This window comes from Pinus tabuliformis, chromosome 2_1 (genome assembly GCF_031772625.1).
Source record: "Pinus tabuliformis cultivar Carrire ecotype Pingquan chromosome 2_1, CPIR1, whole genome shotgun sequence".
Classification (NCBI taxonomy): domain Eukaryota; kingdom Viridiplantae; phylum Streptophyta; class Pinopsida; order Pinales; family Pinaceae; genus Pinus; species Pinus tabuliformis.
Genome location: NC_142299.1, coordinates 822,994,490 through 823,013,478, shown reverse-complemented (window position 1 = coordinate 823,013,478; position 18,989 = coordinate 822,994,490). Strand labels below are relative to the sequence as shown.

The 18,989-nt window shown below is 39.9% G+C and overlaps 1 protein-coding gene across 1 annotated transcript in view; it reads right to left on the bottom strand.

Moving 5' to 3' along the window:
• LOC149203177 (SNARE-like superfamily protein) overlaps positions 1-18,989 on the bottom strand; it is an 85,391-nt gene that overhangs the window by 65,662 nt on the left and 740 nt on the right. The window lies entirely within an intron of this gene.

Sequence of the window (18,989 nt, the reverse complement as noted above, 5' to 3'; positions counted from 1 at the left end):
TTAATGTTGCACCCTCACCTTTATTTATTGAGATATGTCGAGCTCTAACTCAAGGGGCTCCATCAGGATATGTGCCTCCTGGGTCAAAGAAGTTTAGAACCACATTGTTGACTAAGGCAAAGAAAGAGGAGGACAAAATGCTTGAGCCTATTAAATCAACATGGCCAATCTGGGGTTAGTATTGTTTTTGATGGATGGGCAGATCCAGCAAGCCACCCACTCATCAACTTCATGGCGTCTTCCTTGAATGGTCCAATTTTCTTGAAATCAATGGATGCACTTGGACGATACAAGGATGCACAATATATGGGTGAGTTGTTCATTAAAGTTATTGAAGATGTAGGTGTTGACTTTTGTGTGCAAACCATTACAGATAATGCACCTGTTTGCAAGGCTACTGGCATGATTGTGGAAGCTATATATCCACAAGTATTTTGGACACCTTGCATTATACATTCCTTGAATTTAGCACTTAAATCTATTGCTTCCGATGTGCTTTTGATTGGAAGTATTATTAAGGATGCACGGCATATCCGCAACTTTGTATAAAATCATACGAATGCCCTCACAATCTACAAGGAGTACACCAATCTATCATTGTTGAAGATTGCGGATACATGGTTTGCCTCTTCATTCATCATGTTGAAGAGGTTGAGGGAGGTCAAGACCGCTCTTGGAGCCAAGGTTATTTCAGAGTTTTGGTCTTTTTGGAGGAAGATAGATCAAGCAACCTCAAAAAGAGTGAAGGACACAGTGTTAGATGATGCTTGGTGGGAGAGGGTAGATCTACTTATTAAGATCATGGACACTATCATTGTTTTGCTACGAATTGCAGATACAGCCCAACCCATCCTAGGAGAGGTTTATGAGGGATGGGATTCGATGATTGAGTCTGTGAGGACCATTATTTTACAAAGTGAGTGCCCCAAGTATGAGACATCATCAGAGGCCTTCTTCACCACCATACAGGATATTCTTGTCAGCAGATGGGACAAGAATTGCACACTTTTACATTGTTTGGCTCACTCATTGAACCAAAAATACTACAGCCATGAGTGGCTGAATGGTGGACCTTCCCGCAGATTCCCTCCTCACATGGATGGTGAAATTTCACAGGGGAGGAAGGATGCATTGAGGCAGATTTTTCAGAATAGAGCATCCCTTGATGAGGTGGAGGATACATTTGCAAAGTTTTCCACTGGCACTAGTCGATTTGCAGGATATGATGTGATTAGAGATAGGGGGGCTAAGAAACCCTATTCTTGGTGAGCAACTCATGGGGCAACAAGCCCTCCTCTACAGCAGTTAGCCATGAGGCTCATCTCTCTGGTGACTTCATCCTCTTTGTTAAAATTGGCAACTAGGACCAAACTCCATGTGGATCACCTTAATGGCTTCTAATATTTTTCCTAGATTCCTCTCATCGAGAGGTGTAGGATTGATCTAAAGATCATCCGATTCCGATAAGTATTTATGGAGATATGAATTTATTTTGATTATGGACAAATTGTCAAGGTCGGCCAGCAAACTTATGTAGGCTCAAAAGCCCAACAGTCATGTCTATTCAACCTCAACATTTGCATATAAATACAAGGAGCATTCTCCCATTTGGACAATTCAATTCACTCATCTTCTCTCTCTCTCTCCCCTACGCATAAAAGGAGCCTCTCTCTCTCTCTCTCTCCTATGCATAAAATGTGCCTCTCTCTCTCACACGTGTGGCTGAAAGGAAGACGCCCTAGGGCAAGGAAGACACAGAAAGAAAGACGCTAGGGTAGCAAGTCATCTCTTTGACCAACGTTGACTAAGCGTTGACCTTCCAGAAGTGCGGATTGGGTGTGGTTGCCTCTCCTAGGTAGGCTGCAATTTTTGGCACGAAAATCGAGGTGATCTGACCTCTGGTTTGACTGGTGTTGACTGCCCTAGTTTAGGGTTGCAAGTTGACTTCAGAAATCTGCAAATTGACTGAACTTTTGGGGCTATTCAAGGGTTGTTTCTCTAGGCTGTTCGAGGAAAAGTTGACCGGAAATTGACCAATTATTTTAGAGGTCAATTTTAGCTAGTTTGACCAAGTTTGACTTTGTTAATCTAGGGTTTGCTGCTGCTGATATAAAATTACAGAATTCATATTTTGTACTATTTCTCTCTGCTGAACTATTGAAGATAAAAGAAGATTTGATCAAAGGGTTTCCCTGCATTGGGGTTTGTCCCTGGCTAGCCACCACATCTTGTGTCTCTTATCTTGGCTTGTTTTCTATTGATCATTTAATGTTCTATCTGCACTTTACTTAATGTATATGTGATTGCTAATATGTGGCTAATAAGAAGAAAAATAAGTAAATTGCTCTAAGCATAGAACATACCATAATTTAACATGGTATCAAAGCTGAGGTGAAGACAAAGCCCAAGCAAGAGCAAGAGCAAGAGCAATCACCGAAGAGAAGGTTGGCAAGGCTATCTTAAAAAGAAATCATGGGGTCCTCAACACACTTCCCTGCTGAAGACAAACTCCGTGAGAAGTCTGACTATCACGGATGGAAGATGTCTCTCGATCTAACATTAGAAGAGCAGGAAGTGTTGGACCATGTGAGAGGCGGGATTGTTGAGCCTCCATCAAATGCATCCGCTGCTGCTAGGAACAAATGGACCAAGGGAGAAGTCAAAGCAAGGAAGATCATTTGGGACTCTATCGACAAGCGCTTGGTGGCCTATGTTTCCGAGCTGAACACCTCCAAGGAAATCTACGATAGACTGGTGAGTTTATTTAAAGTTAATGATGCAAATCAGGTCTTATTTCTTCGAAATAAGCTGAAGGAAATTAAGAAGGGCAAAGATGAGAGTATGCAAGCATATTTCTTAAGGATCACCAAGATCAAGAACGATCTCCTATCTATTGGGGAAGTAATTCCTGACAGGGAAATGACACTCACAACTCTTGGAGGACTGCCATCTGAATGGTATATATTCAGGACTACTCTTCTCAACAATAACGTAATTCCTGAATTTGAGGAATTAATGGCCAGATGCATTCAAGAAGAAACGAGGATGGAAGAGCAAGAAATGCCCATACTTAAAGGTCATCCCTCTGCCTTTTCTTCTCATACTAAAAGAATAAACGATTCCGGAGCTAAATTCAAAGGAAAGGCTAGACCAAAGGGTGGAAGAAAAGGACGATGTTACAATTGCAATAAAACGGGTCACTATGCAAGGGAGTGCCCTGATAAAAGGGACTCACACCGGGACGATGATCAAAATCCCTCTCAAGGCAATCAAAGGAATGGCAGGTCAAATGGCAGAGGTAAAAGAAGTGCCGAAAATCAAGGAAGAGGACAACCATTCAAGAAGGCAAGAAATTCCAAGTATGAATCTAACACTGTTAACAATAAGCAAGATGAATATTATCTACCAGCAGCTCTATCTACTACTGCTCCCTCGGACTCGCTGAGAAATTGGCTTATTGATAGTGGTGTCTCAAGGCACTTCACTGGTTACAAAGAAGCTCTCTATAATCTGATAGAGAAGGAAACCAACCTGGAAATTGTTCTTGGAGATAATTCAAAATATCCCGTGAAAGGCGTAGGAAATGTCACTCTTCAATTGAATCAGGGTAATACCATCCACTTACAAGATGTATTATATGTACCTGATCTCAAAAAGAACTTGGTGTCCATTTCGGCAATGGAAGACAAAGGCTACAAGGTGGCCTTCAGCGATGGCAAGGTACGTGTATGGAAAAAGAACTTTAAAGATGCTTTTACTCTTGGGTTTCGAGTTGATTCATTATATCAGGTCGGTGGAAGTCCACTAGGTGTCATGTCTTGTAACACATCTCTTCAGTCCAAGCTATGGCATCGAAAGTTTGCTCACCTTCATTATAAAGCTCTACCCGATGCAAGAAAAATGGTGACTAGGATGCCCGAGTTCAGATTAGAGCAAGAAGGTGTATGTACAGGATGTGTTGAAGGGAAGCTCAAAAGGGGACCATTCCCCTCAAGCCAAAGCAAGACCTCCGATATATTGCAGTTGGTTCACTCAGACATATCCGGTATGATGCTTATGAACTCCTTGGGAGGATATTTATATTACCTCACTTTTACAGATGATTATTCTCGCAAGACTTGGATATACTTCTTGAAAAAGAAGGACGAAGTGTTCTCCGGCACTTCAAAGCCTTGATTGAGAATCAAACCGAAAAGAAGATCAAGATCTTAAGGACTGATAATGGGACTGAATATGAATCCAATGAGTTTCATGACTTTTGCAAAGAGGTTGGCATTAAGAGGGAGACTACTACACCATACGCTTCTAAACAGAATGGTATGGCAGAAAGGAAGAATCGTGCAATTGTGGAAGTTGTCCGTGCTATGCTCCATGATCAAAGACTTCCGAAATTTCTATGGGCCGAAGCTGCAAATACCGTCGTATATGTACAAAACCGATGCCCTCATCAAGCATTGGGTTCCAAGACTCTCGAAGAAATGTTCACCGGTAAGAAACCTGACGTATCTCATTTTAGAATTTTTGGAAGCCCTGTATATTTCCATGTGCCTAAAGAAAAAAAGAATAAATTGGGTGCATCTGGAAAGAAAGGAATCTTTATGGGCTATAGCAAAAATACTAAGGGCTATAGAATCTATGTAGCTTGTCAAAGGGAAGTCGAGATTAGTCATGAAGTCACCTTTGACAAAGATATGGCTCTTAGCAAGGTAGACAATAATCCTACTTTAAGGGGATCTAAAGAAGCTGACACCGGGGAACCGAAGGAAAAAGATGAGACGATGCCCGATGTGGAAGAACCTATGGATCCTATTGATCCTCCTTCGCAAGAGCCTTCCTCTTCTAGGAAGAGGCCTTCATGGCTTAGGGGGACACTTGATGATGCTGAAGGACACATTGCACCCCGAGGAACCTTCCGTGAAAGTAAGAAGCCAAACAAGTATCAGGGATACCTGACCATCATGAGCACGATCATCCAAAATAAGCCTTCGTCATTCACAGATGCCGTCAAGCATCAAGTATGGAAGGATGCTATGACCAAGGAATATGAGTCCATTATGAAAAATGATGTATGGGATGTGGTCCCCAGACCCCAGGACAAAGCAGTTGTCACTTCAAAATGGCTTTACAAGATAAAGCATGCAGTTGATGGAAGTGCGGAAAAGTATAAGGCTCGTTTTGTCGCTTGTGGCTTCTCCCAGAAGGAAGGTATAAACTATGACGAGATATTTGCACCTGTTGCCCGATATACCACCATCCGCTCGATCATATCCCTTGCTGCTTCGCAAGGATGGAACCTACATCAGATGGATGTCAAGACTGCGTTCTTACATGGTTCGATCAAAGAGGAGGTCTATGTGGAGCAACCCGAAGGATTTGAGATTTATGATCGAGAATCTCATATGTGCAGGTTGAAGAAGGCCCTCTATGGGCTAAAGCAAGCACCCCGAGCATGGTATGAGAGGATCGATAGCTACTTGATGAAGTTGGGATTCACTAGGAGTGAAGCCGACCCTAACCTTTACTTTAAGGTTATAGATGACAAGCCTCTCATACTAGTGCTATATGTTGACGACCTCTTTCTAACATGTGCAGACCCTCTCATTCACAAATGTAAGAGGGAGCTGGCTTCTGAGTTCGAGATGAAAGATCTAGGACCTATGCACTATTCCCTAGGACTGGAAGTCTAGCAGAAACCAGTGAGACTTTCCTATCTCAAGGAAAATATGTGGTGAAGATATTGGAGAGATTCGACATGGTGGACTGCAAGCCCGTAACTACCCCGATGGAGCTTGACTTCAAAAAGTTAAGCGGTAGTGTTGCCGGACCTGTTTTACGAAATGCTACCGAGTATCGTCAACTCGTCAGAGCATTAATGTTCTTGGTGAACTCTTGTCTAGATATATGCTTTGCAGTCAACACATTGAGTCAACTTATGGTTGAGCCTCACCACTCACATTGGATTGGTGCCAAGAATCTGTTGATATATCTTTGTGGCACAATCACTCATGGGTTGAGATACACTGCCGGAGATGTGAGACTACTTGGGTATACTGATGTTGATTGGGCAGGCAGTGTGGTGGATCGAACGAGCACTTCCGGGTGATGTTTCTCCTTGGGATCTACCTCGATATCCTAGATGAGCAGGAAGCAGAAGTCGGTGGCTTTGAGCACCGCCGAGGCAGAGTACATTGCTACTAGCATGGCCTCCTGTGAGGCAGTCTGGTTGCGAAATCTTTTCAGTGAGCTGTTTGTATTTACATTGGATACCTGTGATTCTGTGTGACAACCAGAGCGGGATTCGTTTATCAGAGAATCCCGTATTTCATGATCGCTCCAAGCATATCGATATCAGGTACCACTATATTCGAGATATGGTGCAGCGAGGAGCAATAAGGCTCCAACAAATCGGTATAGATGAACAGGTCGCCGACATTTTGACAAAGCCCCTAAGAAAGGTTAAATTCCTGACTTTCCGAGAATGACTTGGTGTCGTTTAGAGACCCTCTTATGAGGGTCGAGTATGATGTATTGAGCTCTGGGAGCTCCAGGGGGTGCAGGGTACTTCTTGGAGCGACATGTGACCACAGGGCGACTCACCATCCTCTGGTGGTGCACTATGAACAGGGTAAAGGTTCAACCTTCCCCTGTGACACCCCGTGGCGACTGTGGAAGAGGATGATTAGTTCTCCTATGGGCCAGGATGATTCGTTCTTCGTGGCGACTGTGGAACAGGATGATTAGTTCTCCTGTGGGCCAGGATAATTTGTTCTCCGTGGCGACTGTGGAGCAGGATGATTAGTTCTCCTGTAGGCCAGGATGATTAGTTCTCTGTGGCATCCAATGGACAGGATGATTCATTCTCTTGTGGACAGGATGATTAGTTCTCCTGTCGAGGCATCCTATCCATGCAGTCTGGGACTCATGGGAAGTACCTCTCATCTGATCAATGAGTAGGGAAATGAGGATAGGGACCATAGTAGTACTATCGATGGACGCATCGTTGTATCTACCGTACTCCCTATGCTAGGATGACCTCCATTGATCTGGGATCAATGATACTGATCTGGGATTAGTGAGAGTGGTTCACACTCTGAGACTGACTTCGGGTCAGTGGAGGATGGTATGATACATCCTCGATCATTTCTTCTTCTTCATAGTTCGAGCAGAGCAAAGCAGAGCAGAGCAGAGTGGGGTCAAGCTGTACAAGACAGTGCATTTGATGGATGGATAGCAGTGACGGTCTAACAGATTGCAGATGAAGTTCTCCCTAGTTGAGAGGGAGTGTTAAAATTGGCAACTAGGGCCAAACTCCATGTGGATCACCTTATTTATGGCTTCTGATATTTTTCCTAGATTCCTCTCATCAAGAGGTGTAGGATTGATCTAAAGATCATCCGATTCCGATAAGTATTTATGGAGATATGAATTTATTTTGATTATGGACAAATTGTCAAGGTCGGCCAGCAAACTTATGTAGGCTCAAAAGCCCAACAGTCATGTCTATTCAACCTCAACGTTTGCATATAAATACAAGGAGCATTCTCCTCATTTGGACAATTCAATTCACTCATTTTCTCTCTCTCTCCCCTACGCATAAAAGGAGCTTCTCTCTCTCTCTCTCACACGTGTGGCTGAAAGGAAGACGTCCTAGGGCAAGGAAGACGCAGAAAGGACGCTAGGGCAGCAGGTCATCTCTTTGACCAGCGTTGACCTTCCAGAAGTGCGGATTGGGTGTGGTTGCCTCTCCTAGGTAGGCCGCAATTTTTGGCACGAAAATCGAGGTGATCTAACCTATGGTTTGACCGGTGTTGATTGCCCTAGTTTAGGGCTACAAGTTGACTTCAGAAATCTGCAAATTGACTGAACTTTTGGGGCTGTTCAAGGGTTGTTTCTTCAGGCTGTTCGAGGACAAGTTGACCGAAAATTGACCAAGTATTTTAAAGGTCAATTTCAGCAAGTTTGACCAAGTTTGACTTTGCTGATCTACGGTTTGTTGCTGCTGATATAAAATTATAGAATTCAGATTTTGTACTATTTCTCTCTGCTGAACTATTGAAGATAAAAGAAGATTTGATCACAGGGTTTCCCCGCATTGGGGTTTGTCCCTGGCTAGCCGCCACATCTTGTGTCTCTTGTCTTGGCTTGTTTTTTGTTGATCATTTAATGTTCTATCTGCACTTTACTTAATGTATATGTGATTGCTAATATGGCTAATAAGAAAAAAAATAAGTAAACTGCTCTAATCATAGAACATACCATAATTTAACACTCTTGTTGCGAGAGGAATTGGAGCACATATGGGAATTTCTATAGTGTCAAGAAGAGCAGGCTTGAGCAATCCAGGGCAGAGACAATGGTGTATCTGCACACCAACCTTCGTCTTATTTACAAGCAGAGGGATGAGTGGTTGAAGGGAAAGACAGATGTGGGAGGTCTTTCCTGATGATATGGGTTTGGAAAATAGTGTTGAGTTGACATTAGCCAACTTGGATCTTAATAAGCCAGTGCTAGCGCCTATCACTTTTGATTATGGTGATACTGTTGAGGGGTCATCCTCCACACCAGTAGATGTAGAGATGACATTGAATACAGAGGAGGAGGATGCAACAGAGGAGAGCAGTGGTGACCATGATGATGACAGTGATGTTGATTTTGATGATGATGATTGATGACTCATGAGCTACCTACTGTCTTGAGACTTGTAGTTGTTTTGTATTTTGTTATTTTTATTTGTCATTGGCATTGCTACTACCTATGAAACACATTTTGATTTTGATGATTTAATGAGAAAACTGCATTTTCTTGTCTTTCTCCAATTGGATTATTGATGAATTTATCACAATTGTATTTGTATGCATAATGTTACTTTGTAAAACTTACAAATTTTAAATTTACAATGTAGAATCTAGATCTATTTTTGAATTTGTATCATGAATGAGAATTTGTGTAAGAAATATCTAATTTTTAATATATATATATATATATAAATAATATCTAACGTGTCCTGTCCAGGGGGGTCAACGTGCCCGTGTCGGACACTCGAATCCTTGTCCTGTGTGTCCCGTGTCCCCGTGTCAGGTGACTTAGCATGTGAAGTTATTCCTTACTCAAAAGAAGTCATACAAACCACTTTTTAGTGCCCAGTCATTTCCCATTGCTTGCAAACTAATCTATCACTTTCTGCACACTTTATGATTGATGGAGAGATGATCATCTTATTGTCGCAGATGTTCATTTGGAGATAAAAATTGCAAATTTTGACATATAGTGGTTGAAGTATCAAACATCAAATTGCTTGGAGCATATTAATGGCAACAAAGGCATTGCACTATCTTGACCAAAAGAGAAAATGTTCTCCGACCATGTGTGATGAAGAACATTGGAGGAAATACATTCAACAAAGATACACGACTATGTTCGCACATTGCGCACAGAATTTTTCAGTAAAGATGGATGTATAATACACTTGTAATAGAGTTGAGACATATGACTAGCCTATCTATTTCGATACGCATGAGTAGCCAGTTCAACAATACACAAGTGCAAGAATTAATTGAGAATTCAGCAACATCTGGACTCCCAGCTTAATCAATGTGAAATTTGTTGTGCATGCAAAGAAGGGATAAGAATGTCTCTTTTGGCTTGAGGACACCAACTCCAATGATTTCAAAGCCCTCAACATACATGAATTTATGGGAAACTTCAAGAATCCCATAGTACCTTTACTCACTGGAATAACATAGCATTATATCAAAGGATCTATCACAAAGGGTCAAAAATTCAAGTGCAATCACACCAATTGTGCAGTAATTGTAACATTTATTAGTTTGTGTTTATGTGCTAAATTGATGTTATGTTTCCTTGTAGATTATAAGGTTGACATCTATATTGCTCTTTGTTCCCATGCATTTGAGGTTTCAATGAACAATTGAATGAGAGAATGAGATGTTGTTGATTTTTCAAGTGCAATAGATAGTAGCACAATATTTTTGGAAGTTGATAATTACTTGTAAGATGTTGATCTTCTTTTAGTTTTTCCAATATATCATTAAGCAATTATACTTCAAAAATTCAACCATACAATAACAGTAGAGCAGTAGAGATCACAATGCACAAAGAGAACACAATATTTACCCTGGGAAAACCCACTAAGGGGAAAACCCAACAACCTTTTCAATAGAGAAATTATTTTGTTCAACAAGAGACACACCTAGACCTATGGTCAAATCTGGTCAACCGCTCCAAGTCAAGCCTCCCAATCTGATCTAGCACTTCGCTCTACTGATCTGCCCAAGAATTTCGGCCCTCCTGCAACTGCCAGAATCCCAGAATTCTGGTCCCTTGCAGAGAGTGTACTTCCACACGTGCGAGCTAGAGAAGAGAGAGAAAGATAAATTTTCGTCCTCCTTGTCCTTCTTGTCCTTTGCTAGGATGCCGAGAAATTGTCTTGCTTGAGAGAGTGCAAATTGGTGCTTTGTGGAGGAGGTCGAGCTGCCTATATATAGCGATTTGTCTGGGTCGAAGGGGTGTGATTCTTCCTGAGCCAACTTCACTTGGAGGGAGGCCGACTTGACTAACTTGGAGCCAAAATTTTCAATTTTTAAAATTCAAATTTTCTTCTTTCAAAAGTCCAAATGGGACTTGACACAAAATATTTTTTTCTTTGAAATCTAGCATTTAAAATATGCTTCGATCAATATAAATACATCAAGGGCCAAATATACATTATGAAGACCAACCATAGTTACAAAATTCAACACTCCCTCTTAACTAGGGAGGTATTAATAATGATTGTCATAGGTATACTGATTGTTGACAAATTTCTCTGAAGAAAAGGTTATATCAAATCATCATCATCATCATCATCTAACCATAAGCATCCACTAGTTGCCACACCCTAGTCGGTACCTAACCCATGGCATATCATCAGCATCTCAGGACACACTCTCTCAGAGTAATCTGGTCCTCAAATCCAAAGATATCTCACTAGGCCAAGATGTTAAGATACTCACTCAACCCTCCTAGGGAGTACTAGCAGGCACTCACTCAACCCTCTTGGGGAGCAATTTGGGCCTTGATGCTAAAAGACCTCACTCAACCCTTCCCAAGGAGTAATATGGGTCTTGACACTGAAAGACCACACTCAACCCTACATGGCGAGTAATTTGGGTCTTGATGTTGAGAGACCACACTCAAACCTAACTAGGGAGTAATTTGGGTCTCTTCCCTGAGAGGCAATCACTCAACCCTACTTGGGCAACTCTCTGGGCCTCTCGGACCACTCTCCCTATAAGGAGAATGTTCATCCATATTGTTGTCACATCAACACTCCCTCTCAACGAGAGGGGTAATCTCCACAAGACCCAACTTGTCCCTAAAGTACAAAAACTTCTCTCTGGACAACGCCTTTGTCAAATTATCAGTTGTTCGTTCATCAATGGAGAGATGTACTCGAGCCTTACTATTCTCCTCTGCACCATGTCACAAATGTAGTGGTACTTGATCTCAATATGTGCTTCAACCTATCATGGAACACGAGATTCTCTGAAAGCTTCACACAACTTATATTGTCACAATATATCACTGACGGTTCTAGCCCCTGGTTGAACAATCCTGCTAACAACTTCTGAAGCCACACTGCTTCGGTACATGCTTCATTGGTTGCAATATATTCTGCTTCTAAAATGTTGACTGCGACAAATCTTTGCTTCCTGCTCATCCAAGATATCATAGCGATGCGCAAACTGAAGCATACCCCAGAAGTACTCTTCATGTCATCAGAACTTCCTGCCCAATCAACATTTGTATATCCCTAAAGCAGTAAATCATTGTATATCCATTTGCGGCATGCTTGATCTTGTATATCCACTTTGGAAGTCACCATTGACTTCCCTTCGGGTCTTGGCACAATCTCTAAGACATCATTCTTCATGATGGATTGGTATTCTTCATTCATGGCCTCCTTCCACACTTGTTGGCTAGCTGCTTCTTCATAAGTGGAGGATTCTGCATCAATAAGGTTAGCCATAAGAGTTGCATAAACAAAAAATCTTTTAGGCTTCTTACTTTCTCTAGATGTGTCATCTAGAGTTGCATGTCCTTCAGCTTCTTCCATTGTAGATCTAAGCCATGTTGGTCTCTTTCTAATTTCTGGAACAATAACTGGTTCTATCGGTGCACAAGGCCCTTCTGGCTCTTTAGGACAGTCTGTAGAACTGGAACTTTCTTACTTAGAAGCCTCAAGTTTTACTTTATCGTAGGAGTCCATGGAGACTTCTTTAGACTTCTAATATGCAACTTTCTCATCAAAGGTGACATCCTGGTTGACCTCAATCCGTCGTTGTTTTGGAATGTAGATTATGTAGGCTTTTGATGATTCACTATAACCAACAAATATTCCTTTCTTTCCTGAAGGTTCTAGCTTATTCCTTTTATCCTTGGAAGATAGATGTAAACAGGACAACTAAAGATTTTCACATGCCCAACCTCTTGCTTTCGTCTAGTGAAAGCTTCTTCAAGAGTCATATCTTCCAAAATTCAATGAGGACTTCTATTCTAAATGTATACAATTGTCAATGATGCTTCTCCTCATAAGAACATCGACAAATCTTGATCGTGCATCATCGCTTTGACAGATTCTTCAATGGAACTGTGCTTTCTTTTTGCCACGCCATTTTGTTGAGGATTATAGGGAACAATTAGCTCCCTCTTAATCCTTGCTTTCTTGCAAAAAGCAAGTTCTTTCAAGGTGTACTCTCTTCCATTGTCAGATCTCAAGATCTTAATTTTCTCACCTGTCAAGTTTTCCACTTCAGCTTTGAATTCTTGGAACTTGGTGAAGACTTCATCCTTAGTCTTCATGAGATAGATCCAAGTCTTACGAGAGAAGCCATCAATGAATGTCACATAGTATAACGAACCCCCAAGCGAGTGATCTCACAAGCATAGGACCACATACATTAGAGTGAATCATATCCAAAACTTCTTTAGATCTACTGTCACTGCTTACAAGTGGTTTCTTAATTTTCTTTCCAAGAACATAGCCTTTACATACACCTTTATGATCTATCTGCAATTCAGGAACACCTGAAACTATTTGATTCAATTCAAGTAATGCTCTATAATGAAGGTGACCATATCTCCTATGCCATAGTTCACTTGGATTAATTTCATCATGTACTAAAGCTTGAGCTAGTTGACCCACGAGCCTATACAATCTTCCTTCACGAATCCCAATAACCCTAGCATCATCTATACTAGAGCCCTTGGACCATACAAGCACTTTGTCATCCACAAATGCTACTCTATCTCCTTTATCTTCCAAACATGAAATAGAGACTAAGTTCTTTTTCAAACCTGGCACATATAGAACATTGTTGAGATGGACATTGTTACCAAATTTCAGCTCAATGGATGCCTTTCCAACTCCTTTGACTGCATAGCTATGGTTATCTCCAAGCTCTACCCTCTGAGATAGTCTTCTTTCCATCATGCTAGTAAGATTTCCACAATCTCCTATCATATGTCTTGAAGCTCCACTATCTACCAACCAAATATCATCATCATCTGCAGAAAAATAAAAGAAATCCTTGTCACCTTTAGGTTTCTTTGGATGTTCATCGTCAATATCGACTACGGAAGCATGTTGTTTTCCTTTTCTCTTTTTGTTGTTAGCCACTTCAAGACAATCCCTTTTATAATGTCCAAATTTGTTACAACCATAGCATTGAACTTTTGACATATCCTTCTTCCTTTGGGGAGGAGGTGAACTTCTTCTTGACTTCTTGTTTTGAAAGCCAAACTTCTTCTTTCCTCTAGTCTTCTTCTTGAAACGAGTTGCAAATGCTTGAGAAGCTTCTTCCTTTCTATCTCTTGATATAAGCCTTGATTCTTCTTGAGCACAAGAGGTCCATAGTTTTTCAAACGAAGGAGATTCCTTCCAACTACTTATACCTACTACAAATGCATCCCATGATCTAGGTAGACCATTAAGTGTTGTAGTCACAAGTTCCTTTTTAGAGACAGCTTCATCAATTGAAAGATTCTTAATTGAGAGATTCCATACTGTAGAAAATATGAAGCTACAATGTCATCATTTGTCATCCTTATATCACGAAGCTCATTCTTCAAGTTCATGGCTTGAACAACATTCTTGATAGTAAATACATTAGTTAGGGCATCATACATCTTCATGGAAGTATCAAGCTTCGCAATATAGGGGATTAGATGATCTCTAATGGAATCCACAATGAGACTCATTGTAGTGATGTCATCTTCCTTGAACTTTTCCTTTCTTGCAGTATTTGTTGGTTCAACAACTTTCCCTGTCACAATATCCAAGACTTTGTTCTTTGCAAGAATAAGATCAATCCTAATCTTCCAAGCTCTGAAGTTTGAGGCCCCTTCTAACTTGTTTTTTGATTTCATAGAAGAAGCCATGGATGTAAATCAACAAGGACTTCAACAATAGTGATCTCAATGTAGGGTTTCTTCAAGAGTGATCTCAGTGTTCCTTCCTTTACCAAAGCTCTGATACCATGTTGATTTTTCAAGTGCAATAGATACTAGCACAATATTTCTAAAAATTGATAATCACTTCTAATGATGTTGATCTTCTTTTAGTTTTTCCAATATATCATTAAGCAATTATACTTCAGAAATTCAACCATACAATAACAGTAGAGATCACAAATGCACAAAAAGAAAACAACATTTACCCTGGGAAAACCTACTAAGGGGAAAAACCCAGCAACCTTTTCAATAGAGAAATTCTTTTGTTCACAACAAACACACCTAGACCTATGGTCAAACCTAGTCAACCCCTCCAAGTCAAGCCTACCAATTTGATCTAGCACTTCGCTCTACTGATCTGCCCCAGAATTTCGGCCCTCCTGCAACTGCCAAAATCCCAGAATTTCGGTCCCCTACAATTGCCCAGAAATTTCGGCCCCTAAAACAGAAACTACCCAAAAAAACACGAATCGCAAAGAGAGAGTATCCTTCCACACATGCGAGCTAGAGAAGAGAGAGAAAGATAAATTTTCATCCTTCTTTTCGTCCTCCTTGTCCTTCTTGTCCTTTGCTAGGATGCCCAGGAATTGTCTTGCTTGAGAGTGTGAATTGGTGCTTTGTGGAGGAGGTCAAGTTGCCTATATATAGTAATATGCCTAGGTCAAAGGGGTGTGACTCTTCCTAGGCCAATTTGACTACCTTGGAGACAAAATTTTCAATTTTAAAAATTCAAATTTTCTTCTTTCAAAAGTCCAAATGGGACTTGACTCAAAATAATTTTTTTCTTTTGACTCTAGCATTTAAAATATGCTTTACAATGATCAATATAAATACATCAAGGGCCAAATATACATTATAAAGACCAAACATAGTTACAAAATTCAACAGTTGCTACATGCTCAACAAAGCTCCATGGTATCGAATCACTTGTAGTGACATCGAGTTGCTTTTGCTCACCTTGATGCTTTGGCAAACGATAACACTAGTGTTGAAGTTGTTGTTGTTGATGATGATGAAGATGCATATCTAGATGAATATGAACCATCTGCATGCCAACCAGGCTTGCACGCCAAATCTTTGCACTCGACGATGGCTCTAACATGCAAATGATAAAATGCGTCATGAAACACACACAAGATGAGTGATCGAGAATTATAGTAATGTTTCTTTCACGAAATGTTTGGATTGCATAGTGATAGAGAGACAGTATTGGCCTATCGAAAATAGGCAGTGTGTTATGATAAAATTATTTCCTTTATGCATGCCTACTATTAAATATATTGGAATTGGACACAAGGGTGCATTTATAGTTTTTTATGATAACTAATAAGAGTTACGAATGGTGTCAAGTTATGATAATGGAGACTTTTCCATCCCAATGCAAACCTTTAAAGTCTATTATTGAATTTCCAATTGAGTCATTGTAATGTTCGAAATTTTTCTAACAAACATACTTGATGTAAGGGGATCAAACATGAGTATCATAAGTCACCAAGCAATCCCACTTGTATCAAGTTGTGTATCATTTTGGTAGACAATAGTTGAGCTTAAGTGAAAATTCATAGCCCAATATTGTTGAAAACTGAGTCATGAAAAAAAATTATGGAATCTAAGTCCAACATGGCTAATCTATAGTAAGTGTATGAATAATTAAGTCATACTTGAGATTATTAACTCATGTTGATGTAACCAACATGTTGGGAGGGGAAAACGCAAATTTACCCTTGACATTACACCTATTGTTGAGTCACATGGATGGTTGAGTTCACAAACAATTTTGGGAGTTTTCCTTCATTAGATTGACCAGTATGCCTTGATCATTGATCCAATCCAAATTGATGCAATATTACCTTCAAAATTGCACAAGATGACCCTTATTTTGGAGAATTGATGTTGATTTTTGCAAAGTTGACAAGATGATAAAGATTCAAAAATCATACATCTGGAAACAAACATTGTGGAGAGTTTGATTGATGATGAGGATTGTTATTGATGATTTGCAAGTTAATGTAGAGTAGGAGTGAACCCAATATTCAACATCGAATAGACTTGGTGATTACATTGGCTAGTACTTATGTATTTCGATAAGATGGACATCCAACTAATGGCCACAGGGACATTCTAAGTAGAATGAGTAGATTAGTATAAATGGGGAGGGTTCACAATCCACACTACATATAGGCTACAGCAGAAGGAGATGTGGGGATGAGGAGAGCAGATTATTGTGAATTTCATGGGGCTTCCGACCTACAAAGCAAAGCACAATGTAGGAGTGGGAGTTAGCAAATTGATGATTTGCAAATCAACTAGGTAGAGGAATGTTTTGGTGCATTTGAGTTCAAAATGGTTGTCGACAATTAGAGTTGATTGTTCAAGTTTACTTCCAAACATACCTGTCTCGAGGGCAAGACAACGATATTGCAAAGACCCTTTTGGTGCCCAATTTGGTGGGGCATTTATACCTTGGGAGAAATTGACATTATGATTTTATTGTATTGATGTATTTATGACATTCAAATTATGGGTTAATGTATTTAAGAAGAAATTAATTAGAGAGTTCATCAAGATGGGCTTTACATATGGTAACAACCCTTGGGCTTCTTTATATGGTCTTCCTAATAGATCTTTCATATTAGAGTGTATTGAACATATTGGGATTGAAGGGTTCAATTAGGGTTTGGGATTTTTTATGTCCTTGCCCAAGGTGTACAAACTAGACCATGGTATAGTATTTCTTTAAGGAATATGAATCCAAAGTCTATCCATTTTATGGGCACTTATCTTCTTTGTTTCATGGTTGTTCTTGAATGTTCATTCTATTAAGACTTTGTTGGATGAGAATACCAACAATTGCATAGTATATTGTGGTAGAGGATAGTATATTTAGGGACTTGCTTGAAGTAATCTATGAACAAAGGAAAACACCACAGAGACCATTATGATATACCAATTATCAATAATGCCTCATTTATGTTTTCAACAAGTTCATCCACTTATTACATAGTCTAAGATCTTTGGTGTTTATAAATGATATCATTATACTCTAGAGTAATCTAAAATAAATACCATTGGTTAAGAAACTACACCTGCTCTTTAAAGTTTTAGCACTCCTATGATGTTCACCATAAACTGAGGTGGGATCTAATAACACCTAACAATACTAAAAGATGAAATGAAATACAACATGCTTAGGTATAAAGCTATTGGAAAGAAAGTTCGTCTGTAAGCCTGCTGCCCAACAATAAAGCCAATACAATGCAACATCTCTATTAGGCTTGGTTCGAGAAGTACAAATGACTATTAATGGAATGGAACATGCTTGACCCTTTCTCCATTGAAGGACCTTAAGCACTACGCATTCTCCAACATGCTCCAATTGTAAGCAACTCTCCATACGATGGAAGAACGGAACAGACTACCACAGTGCAAAAAGGCTCTCTTTGTTAGAGAATCAATTTTCTATCATTCCGTAGAAAGTTCTTTAAAAAAAGGTACAAATATTTGTAAAATTGATAATATGCAAGACAATTAAGTGGAATAAATGATTATTGCAAATGACAAAGAAATGCTTCCTTTTACTACAATTTCATGAACAATAACAGCCAATGCCTTCAACAAATCATCGAGGAATTCCAAAAGACGCTTCAAGTTAGAGTAGATTGCCTTTTACCTCTTCCTTCTCCATTTTTTCTCTTTTTCTTGAGAACACCATAAAAATAACAGCTAGCTTTCTTAACAATTCTCTTTACACTAGATTACTAAGACGATAGGAAACTCACAAACATCCTCGGCAGCTTCCGACTAAATGTAATCTACTTCTCGTCTAAAATCAAGGATATCACCATGAGAAAGTTATCCCTCATGTCCTCGACCACTTTCAAGCAAGAATTGCATTATTTCTGCTGATCTCTGCAATGTCACATTGTCAAATTTAAATGTGTTTGCATAACACGCAGCAATCATGGGAACTCAGGTTGCATATTCATCCCAAAGCTGAAGCTCATTTGGCATTAGCTCCATCCCCCTGTTCAACTGGTCTTTTTTTTATTTGTTACTTTCATTCAAATGTTATCAAATATAACATATAGGTGTGACCATTACCAACCGATAAGATAGCTCTCACTCTGTAATTCAGTGCTTAAGATACACAGATCTCTGGCTGGAAATCCAGCCTTGAGCGTGGATATACTCTTCTTTGCAACATATCAATTGGAGACTTTATTTGTATTAAAATACTAACTGGACATGTTACATACAGGCCAAATGTTTTGAGCAAATCTTGACCCTGAGGAGCCATTACGCGTGAAATTTGAGAAGTGTAAGTAGACAATCAACATGTCCACCCAATCAACGTAATGTTCAATTTAATAATCCAATAACACATCCTCGATCGAAGAGAAACACTACCTAAAACTAACTAAATAGGGACGGATAGAGCAAGCAGAGGCTGAGACGAAAGGCCGGCTAATGTATATTTT